Here is an 11,031-nt window from a genome sequence, read left to right on the forward strand (position 1 = left end):
GTACAGCCCTTTGAGACACTTGTGATTTAGGGCTATATAAATAAACATTGATTGATTGATTGATTGATATATGATAGTATATATCTGTATCATGAATCAATTTAAGTGGACCCCGACTTAAACAAGTTGAAAAACTTATTCAGGTGTTACCATTGTGGTCAATTGTACGGAATATGTACTTCACTGTGCAACCTACTAATAACAGTCTCAATCAATCAATCAATCCACCTGCTAAACACAAACAGAACAGACAACTCCAAAGTGACCTGATATATACATTATGATTACATATGCGGAATGCAGTTACGTGGACCCCGACTTAAACAAGTTGAAAAACTTATTGGGGTGTTACCATTTAGTGGTCAATTGTACGGAATATGTACTTCACTGTGCAATCTACTAATACAAATTTCAATCAATCAATCAATGCAAAAACATCCTTTTTTAGAAAGTTGTCACACATTAACAATTCACAGTTCCAATTAGCAGACGTGGTTGGCAATGTTTATATTTAAACATGATTTGTCACACATACCATCACACTGTCTTAATCCGCTCACGTCCTTCTTCTCCCTTTTTATGAAGTGAGGATTTTACAAGATGTTACAGACCCGCCATGTTCTTTTAGAGGAGAGCGCAGCAGTTGACTGGCTCGTCCTACTTTGACTCAGTCTTCACTGTGACGGCATCAAAATAAAATAAAACTCTACAAGTAAAATAAGCAGACGCTATTTTAAAAAAAAACCCTCAAGGCTTTGATTTGCTCTCCTGACGGGCTTCGACTACACGATGCACTAGCATCATACGGCCAGGAGAGAGCGCTATTTCTCTCCCCTTAACAGACAGTCGAACGTTTGTTCGACAGAATGTAAAGTTTTTTCAATTACAATTCATGGTGAAAGAAAATGGCGAGAAGATTAGACATAATAACAAAACACTTACAGTTTAAGAGGCATGAGGAGTATATTACTTTTATGCCTGAGTTCAACAGATGGCGCTATAAATGTGACTTCTTCATTTGTTTGAAGTAGAGGACAACAATGTTGAACACACTCGTGACACCTACAGGACGTAAGAGGAACAGCAACAACCACAAGCTGGCATTTTGTCTGTCATTCACAATCCTTTTGTGAGACAAGAACACATATGTTTTTCTTTTATTTTTTAATGCATTATAAATCGTAAATAAACACTACCAAAAGTCAGCTAACAATGGAGATAATGTATTCGCTCTATTCCACCTGTAAAGCACTCTAAAAAGCATCCAAAAACCTCCATTAAGTGTTATATAGACGCTGTAAGTCAGGGGTGTCCAAACTTTTTCCACTGAGGGCCGCACACTGAAATATCAAAGCAAGTTGGGGCCATTTTGATATTTTTTATTTAAAAAAACAATACAATATATGTATAAAAATATATACATTTAGGCCTCCACTCAGGCTTGATCCTGGGGACCCAAAAGGATTTAGGTAAAAAAAAAAAGAAAAAAGGTGTCATTATTTAGTATTATTATTATTCAAGGTCTGAATCTCCAGATCAACATTAGGTCTATCTGTCAATATAAAGTTTTTATCAAGATTTAAGTTGTATGCTCTTTTTGTCAAAGAAAACCCAGTTTTTTTATGGAAAAAACACAAAGTATGCAATATTTTCCCCCAATAACATTTATAAAGTGGAATATTTGAGATTATATAATAATTGGAGTTCATAGCATAACTCATAACAACATTAATTCATTATTATTTTTGAGCGACTTAAATAGACACTTAAAAAAAAAAAAGTCCCACTAAAATTATTGTTGATCCAAAAGGGTCCTGCTCAGTAAAGTATTAAAAAATAAACCATACTTTTTAAAAAACTTTTAACACAATAGTCTCAAGATCAACTTCAGATCTTTCCGTCAATTATAACTTTTGTTGTTGTTTATGTTTTTTGTTTGTTCGTTTTAGGCCCTTCTTTAAACAAAACAGCTTATTTTTTTATATGGCAGACACAAAATATTTTCCCCCAAAAATATTCCAAAGTGGAATATTTAATGTGACGTAATTGGAGCTTTGAATAGGTCAATAATTCATAATGACATTGATTTTGATTCATTATTATTTTTTAAAGAAAGAAACAGCCTGCATGGCAGCTTTGTGTTATTAGAGTAAACATTGCAACATGTTATTGTTACATTTCACCTGTTTGCTCTTTTATACCACTTTTTATGTTTTTTATTTTTTTTAAATCGTATTTTTAGAATGTGCCGCGGGGCCGTTAAAAAATTACCTGCGGGCCGCAAATGGCCCCCGGGCCGCACTTTGGACACCACTGCTGTAAGCATATATGTAAAGCCAGTGGCGGGCCGTGCGTTTCCCACCTAGGCCTTCAGTGATGTCCGACTTCAATGATTACCTCTCAAAATACCATAATTGATGCCACCACAGGACCATTGCTGGAGAAATACTATAGAGGAACACATTTACGCCCTACTGGTCATTGAATTACATCAACAGTGTACAAAACAGGTTATTTTGTGGCGCATTTAAAAATCAATAAACTCGCATCAGCAATTAAAACATATCTTATGTGGTACTGTCGAAATAAAAATTGGAAAATTCATATTCAACGTGAAAAAAAAAAAAAAAAAAAAATTACTCACAATTTGTAGCACCCATTGGACGCCGTATAAGCCAGTGGTACCCCTTGTAGTCGGTTGATTCGAGTGGAAATGGCGGGCATTTCCCCATTTCATTGCCAAAATCGTCTCACAAGATGGAGTTTCTCTTTAAATATCCTTCTTGAAAATGGCTTTGCAAATATATATCTGCCACCTAATCAACGTTTTGTTCTCCTTCTTTGTGAGTCAAGAATTCCTGCTTCCTGCTAAATTGCAACTTGTGAGTGGATACTCACTTTGGAATGACAAGTGTGTATCCAATCACAGTCTCATTAACGTCAGGCTACCTAGATAGTAGGGCTGTGAATCTTTGGGTGTCCCAAGATTCGATTCAATATAGATTCTTGGGGTCACGATTTGATTCAAAATCGATTTTTTTTTCAATTCAACACGACTCTCGATTCAAAAACGATTTTTTTCCCGATTCAAAAGGATTCTCTATTCATTCAATACATAGGATTTCAGCAGGATCTACCCCAGTCTGCTGACATGCAAGCAGAGTAGTAGATTTTTGTAAAAAGCTTTTATAATTGTAAAGGACAATGTTTTATCAGCTGATTGCAATAATGTAAATGTGTTTTAACTATTAAATGAACCAACAATATGACTTATTTTATCTTTGTGAAAATATTGGACACAGTGTGTTGTCAAGCTTATGAGATGCGATGCAAGTGTAAGCCACTATGACACTATTGTTCTTTTTTTTTTTTCTTTTTTATAAATGTCAAATGATAATGTCAATGAGGGATTTTTAATCACTGCTATGTTGAAATTGTAACTAATATTGATACTGTTGTTGATAATCATTCTTGTTTCACTACTTTTGGTTTGTTCTGTGTCGTGTTTGTGTCTCCTCTCAATTGCTCTGTTTATTGCAGTTCTGAGTGTTGCTGGGTCGGGTTTGGTTTTGGAATTGGATTGCATTGTTATGGTATTGCTGTGTATTGTTTTGTTGGATTGATTAATTTATTTATCTATCGCAACTGTCTATCAACTGTATATGTTCTCAAATTAATCTGCTAATGGTCCCGATGAGTATCCAATCACAAGACGCGTAAATGTCACGTTCAGCGTGAGACCATCTAGAAGGCCTTACTGACAATAACCCGTGATCTGATTGGCTATCGCCATTATCTATCAACTGTATGTGCCCGTTCACTTACAGTGCACGGACGCCCGCATTGTTGATTCTGAAGGCCCCGGGCAGATTTCGTACAGCATGGCAACATAAGCTAGCTGAATTCTGATTGGATACAAACTCTAAACTAAAAACCACATAACTGGAAGGAGCATAATATGACATGAAGAGAATATGAATATTTTTAGATATTGAGGGAAAGTAAATAAATAAATAATTGTATCTTTAATTAAGATCATGGTTTCTGGTTATGTTAGGCCAGCAGAGAAAGCCTTGCTGCCCCTGACGGCACACCACGGTGTAAAGTAGTAACAGACAAATTAATAATGTTATACGTATTTTGGTCATTTCATCCTTTCATCACAATGTCCGCCATTTCCTTCAACAACAACAACTACTTTTTGAGAGGCAACGACAACTACTTTGGTACAAATGATGATCCACAACCTTATATTTTTGAGCCTGAATTTCAAGAGGGGTGAACTAAGAGTTTTAGAAGCTGAGTGATAAGCAGATCCAGCAAGTAAATTTATAGAGCACAATTTGTACACAAGGTAATTCAAAGTGCTTTACAGAAAATTAAAATAAGGCAAAATTAAAACAAAAATATTAAATCATTCAAATCTAAAACATAAAATAAAATCATCATAAAAACTATAATATTCAAATTAAAATCAAAAGTGTAGATAAAATATGTTTAGTTGTCAAGTGCTAAACAAGAAACACAAAATACGAACATAATAAAACAATCACTTACTTTACAATGTCTACTCCCACTGGGATGCCGACGGATGGGATGTTTATATTTCCTGCTTGAATAGTTACTTGTAATACTCAAGCAGGTTAAAAAAAAAAAATAAAATAAAAAAAAAAAGGTGGGCGCAAACAAGTGCCTGATTTGGCCCGTGGGCCGTACGTTTGGCACCCCTGGTCAAAGACTACCTACCCCCACTATCAAAAATGCAAAATGGTTCATTCAAGAGCCGTGTATAGAGAATGATGGCCAACTCTGTTTCATAATTGGTAGCAAACATGGCTCCCTATAGTAACATGAGGGGCTTTTGACCAATCATAGAGCGTAGGGCCAGAGGATTTCCTACATCAGTGGTGTCCAAAGTGCGGCCCGAGGGCCATTTGTGGCCCCCAGCTAATTTGTTAACGGCCCCCGGCACATTCAGAAAATACAATAATCAAAAATAAAAACATAAACAATTGTAAGAAAAGAGTAAACAGTTGAAATGTAACAAGTAAAAAGTTGCAATGTTGACACTAATAACACAAAGCTGCCATGCGGACTGTTATTGACCTATTGAAGGCTCCAATTACTTCACATGAACAATTCCACTTTGAAACATTTTTTGGGGGAAATATTGCATATTTTGTGCGAAACAAAGTTTTCTTTCACAAAAAGGGCATCAAACAAACAAACAAAAAAATATGAAAAAAATAATAAAATCTTACAATCAACAGATCTACAGACTTAAGCGTTAAAAGTAGAAAATAGAAGTATAAATTTGGCTTATTTTCAACACTTACTCTTTTTCTTTTTTTATTGTTATGAATTATTGACCTATCTAAGGCTCCAATTACTTCACATCAAATATTCCACTTTGAAATGTTTTGGGGGAAAATGTTGCATAGTTTGTGTGTTTGCCATATAAATAAGGGTTTTGACATAAAGGGCTTAAACATAAAAACAACATTTTTAGAAACTTTATAACGACAGACAGACCGGAAGATGATCTCGAGATTTAAGCGTTGAATAAAAAATTTTAAAAAATTACATTTTTATGACTGAAACCCTCCCGGGTACCGGGGACCAAACTTGAGAAAAGCCATAAAGGTTAAAATATATATATATATATATTGTGTTGGTTTTAAAAAAGGAAAAAATATCAAAATGGCCCCCGCATGCTTTGATTTTTCAGTCTGCGGCCCTCAGTGGAAAAAGTTTGGACACCCCTGTCCTAAATGATTGGTCAAAAGCCCCTCACGTGAACTACCAACTTGGAAACCGAGTTGGCCATCCTCTCTCTTTACTTACTCTCTTTACTTCATTCCACCTGGATAGCCTAAACACTTCACTCAAAACATCATCAGAGCTCACCGTTAAGTATTCACACACAGCATTATCAATTTGGATTGAGGATAAGGTGATAGGCAAAAGATAAACAGAATACAATACATCTGTCCTTGGCAGCAAAGGAGAAAGTTATGTGCAAGTTTCACTCTTGCATCTCATTTCACATAACTGTGGTGCGTTCAAGGACCCTAGATTTAAGTTAGAAACAGAGGCATCAGCAATTTTTAAAAACAGGGGGCGGATTAACCCCCAGGAGATGAACTATGGAATGAGCTGTTTTATTATGATGAGCCACTGATAATGTTCCTCAGTAAATATTTCTTTTACACTCTGAAGTAAAGGAAAACTTGACTTAAAATTCAGAGATAAGTAAAGATTATATGATAACTTAAATTCATATTTTAGCCTCTTGATATTGATTTAGTGAGCTTTTTGTTAAAAAAAAAGAAAGAAAATGTTTTCTTTTTAAACAATACCAAATGATGTAGGGTTTTTTTTATCTATAGATATGTTCCAGATATATTAATCTTATCTTCAAAAAGTCAAAAACCAAACTCAAGTGTTTTTAATGTGTTTTAAAAAGCAGGTTCCAACCAAATTCATGCAATATATATATATATTTTTTAGTGCATGTAAATACTAAGTGCGCGTGTATTGGACGGTGATGTTGGGTTTAGGGTGGAGCATTGGCGTTGTTAGGCCTATTTTAGGGGGGCTCAAGCCCCCTTAAAATGTTCTTAAGCCCCCCTAAATAATTTGGTGTTAAAAAAAAAAAAAAAAAATCTCTATATTTTTTTTTTTTACAAATACATGCCGACATATTCATTATAAAGTGGCCCGAATATGAGTTTAAATAAATAATCATATAACCTGTCATTATTCACTCAGTTTCACCTCACTTCATAGTGTAAGGTAGAGATCCCCTTTAGTGCGTGTGAGCACTTGTTCATATAGAAAATGCCCACATCACTCAAAATCCAGTCCGCATTTTTTCTGCGACCTTGCTTGCGGTCCTTGGACTTGTTCATATAGAAAATGCCCACATCACTCAAAATCCAGTCTGCATTTTCTCTGCGACCTTGCTTGCGGTCCTGCAGGTGTACGAAGCACATTAACACACAGCACTGCAGAACAAGAACCTTGTGTCTGCAATTGTAAATCATTTATTTTTTAAGTTTTGTGTTTCTTGTAGAATCTATATAAAGTAATATACATTAGCCTATTGTTAAAATAATGAAAAAAACATAATTAAATATATTTGTTTTATTGTATTGTTACATTAATAGCTGTTGTATTATTATAGGATGGCTTGTTAAACATTTCATAGGATTTTCAGAGGGTGGAAAAACCAAGACATTTAATATAAAATGTAAAATGAATAAATACATAAAAAGAAAAAGAAAAAAATGGTTAAAAGCCATCGTCCCGGGGAGCATTTAATTTCGTTCGGTGCATTTTTTTTTACCATCCCCGGGACGACGGGACTACGTTAATCTCAAGCCCTGGAAGTTGCATTTTATTGTTTGCATTATTTGTTTCAGCATTGCACTTTGAAGATGGTCCCTTAGCTCTTTGACAGCTTTGGCTCTTTTTCAGATCAGCAGACGGACTAAGTCTTTCTTATTTACAGTATATATAAAAGTTTGTCAATTCTATTCAGACTTCCATATATATTTAATTTCCTTAACGGCTTGCCATAATATATATATATATAAATATATTATATACAGGCCAAATTATCCCGATCCAGATATTACCTTTAATTCAAGTAATTAAATAATATTTCCAGGGCTTGAATTTACAACCATTTTAGTCACATATGTGCTCAAAATGTAATCTGTGCAAATTCAAAATATTTGGGAACAAACAATTATTGTATTGTGAGCGAAAGTGGTGGCGTTAGCCTCTATGTTGTGAATGAATAACAGAGGCTAATGCCATGACTTTCATTGTGTTTCAGTGTATCTTGAAGGATCATGCAAAGTCATTGTTTCTTGTTGATGCTGTAAACAAAATGTCACTGTGCAAACCCATGTTTGTTGTTGTACTGAACACACATTGAAAATAAACCCACTGAAATGATAATAATAACAATGATTAATTTTTAAGTCTTTGTTAGCCGTTTGTGAAGTTTTGTGCTTGTGCGCTACGTTCGCTCGCATCCTGTGCAACTCCTGGGGGCTAAGCCCCCCCTGTCCTTAAAAGCTAGTGACGCCCCTGGGGTGGAGGCCCCTTCAAGAGTCTTGTGTATTGGGGCCCGGAATTTGTTGCTACATGCTAACGTATCATTACAAATTGTAATATATCTCCTGTTATTGGCCTCACCGCTTCATTGTATCCACCTTTGCCATTAATTGTAGGAACTGTCTCTGCGATTAAATGTTGTTTTGAGTAAATCCTTCTGTATATATTGCCCTCAGACCGTGGAGGGTGTTTGAGCCTGGCTCTGTACTCCATGTACGGCTATCACGCTACGCTACGACACACAAAAGTTAAACAGGCACTTCCTATTTTTTCAGATAAGGCTGGAAGTTTGTGCAGTGACCAGTACTGGTTAATACACCTAATAACAGCTGGCATATTTTTGTTTGCCGCTGACGTCATATATGGCTAAATGTCCAAAGCAGGGGCAAATCTCAAATGGCTGGTTTGTAAAAAAGCCAAGTTGTTTTATAAATGTCTCCTGAACATCTCCATGGTATGAAATATTTTTTTTCCGCACTTATGGGGATTCCAACAAAAACAGTTGCCAATGGAAAAGAAAAGTGGGTTTTGCGTAACATAAACCCTTTAAATCAATAGCTTTTAACAATTGTACTGTACCATCCATCCACTTAAGCAGAGCAGCCCAGACTTCCCTCTCCCCAGCCACTTCGTCCAGCTCCTCCCAGGGGATCCCGAGGCGTTCCCAGGCCAGCCGGGAGACATAGTCTTCCCAACGTGTCCTGGGTCTTCCCCGTGGCCTCCTACCGGTCGGACGTGCTCTAAACACCTCCCTAGGGAGGCGTTCGGGTAACATCCTGACCAGATGCCCGAACCACCTCAACTGGCTCCTCTCGATGTGGAGGAGCAGCGGCTTTACTTTGAGCTCGTCCCGGATGACAGAACTTCTCACCCTATCTCTAAGGGAGAGCGGAGGAAACTCATTTCGGCCGCTTGTACCCGTGATCTTGTAATTTCGATCATAACCCAAAGCTCATGACCATAGGTGAGGGTGGGAACGTAGATCGATCGGTAAATTGAAAGCTTTGCCTTCCGGCTCAACTCCTTCTTCACCACAACGGATTGATACAGTATCCGCATTACTGAAGACGCCGCACCGATCTGCCTGTCGATCTCACGATTCACTCTTTCCCCCCTCGTGAACAAGACTCCGAGGTACTTGAACTCTTCCACATGGGGCACGATCCCTTCCCCAACCCGGAGATGGCACTCCACCCTTTTTTCCAGGCGAGAACCTGTACTGTACCATTGTTTGAATTTCAAAACAACATTTCTGAAATTGTACAGTGTATTGCCAACAAAAAACCAAACAAAGCCCAGCAGAAGTCACAATAGTGCCAAGCCTTGTTGCGTAGTCCCAAGAGCCCGAACCAAAAGGCAGAAAAACACATGAAGACAAGAGGGAAACATCAAGAATGCAGAGCTCCTGCAACCAGTAACCACTTGAAAAAAAAAAGGGGGGTTTATGGCCACTTTTTCCAGTTCCATGGGGAACACAGAGGCGTCCCCAGGACTGCTCCGAGACATAATCCCTCCTGCGTGTCCCAGGTATACCCCTTGGACTTGCCCAGAAAACCTTATCAGGGAGGTATGCACCGGGCGCTGAGCACAAATACTTATTGGAGCATCCCAACCGAGGCACTTTTTGAAAATTGTTCAGATTCCAACACCACACTCTGCAACCACGTGTTTCTGTCGCTCTCCACACCAGCAGCATATCACTTCCTCATTCTCCACCAATCATACTCACGACAAGTTGCATTCACAAACATCGGAATTCTGAACATAAACATTTAGATAGGCAGGCGTTACCGTATGAACTCGTTTTTCCCCCCTAATTCCATGCGGCACCCTCTAGAGAATGCCGTCATGGGCAATTTCCCATGTGGCCCATATTTAAAACCACTTCTACCCGAAGGCGAAATTTCCTTCTTATCCACTAGGGAGGACTTAAACATGTGTACAGAGCTGGGGGGAAAATAATAAGCCCACGCTAGCTTGCCACTTTTCCCCTGGAGCAACTCGAATAGGACAAGGTCCAGCCCCCTGATTTAAAAAAGCTGGTTCCCTACCAGAGAGATTCCATGTCCCTAGAACCAATTTTTTAGGCTGGGCTCCGCCAGTGTTCCTTACCCCCAGGTGCTTGACTGTAAGCCCCTTCCACTGAAATCTTTCCTTCTAGCTTGTTCTCTGGGTGTTTACTTACTTAGACTTAGTTCCTCCCATTCCTGTTGAAACATTGGGCGACGAGTCCCCTCCATTTGTTCCGGTCACTGGCGACCCTTCTTGCTCCATGCCAGCTGACTCCCATCTCTCTCAGGTCTTCCTTGGCTGTTTGTCTCCACGTCTTCTTTGGCCGCCCTCTCTTCCTCTTTCCCCCTTCTGGCACCCAGTCCATTGCCACACTTGCCGCTCTCTCTCTTGGCAGTCGGAGTACGTGTCCAGCCATTCTCCTTCTCATGTCAGAGACTATGTCAGACAATGGTGCTACCCCTGCCCTTCTCATCACCTCTTCATTGGTGATGCGGTCTCTCCATGAGATCCTCAAGATGTATCTGAGGCACCATCGATGTAAGACATCCAGCTTGTTAGTGATGCTTGATGTCTTCATCCACGTCTCACAGGCATAGGTCACTGTAGGGATGACCACTGACATATAGAGGCGCAGCTTTGTGGACGTACTGATTTTGATGACCAGATGTTCCGGAGGCGTTGGAAGACTACTGCAGCTTTTCTGGGTGTTTATTGAAATTAAATTGCAATGGAATTGTTGTGTTGCTTTTTAAGTAAGAACTGTTCAACCTAATTTGTTTATTGCAATTCACTATGTACTTTTGCTGGTCTATAATTAATAATGTCAACACTGTTATGATCCGTTGCCCGGATCATGTTTTGTTCTGTTTTCAGCACCCCTGGGTTTGTGTT

The sequence above is a fragment of the Entelurus aequoreus genome, linkage group LG27 (assembly GCF_033978785.1).
Source record: "Entelurus aequoreus isolate RoL-2023_Sb linkage group LG27, RoL_Eaeq_v1.1, whole genome shotgun sequence".
Lineage (NCBI taxonomy): Eukaryota > Metazoa > Chordata > Actinopteri > Syngnathiformes > Syngnathidae > Entelurus > Entelurus aequoreus.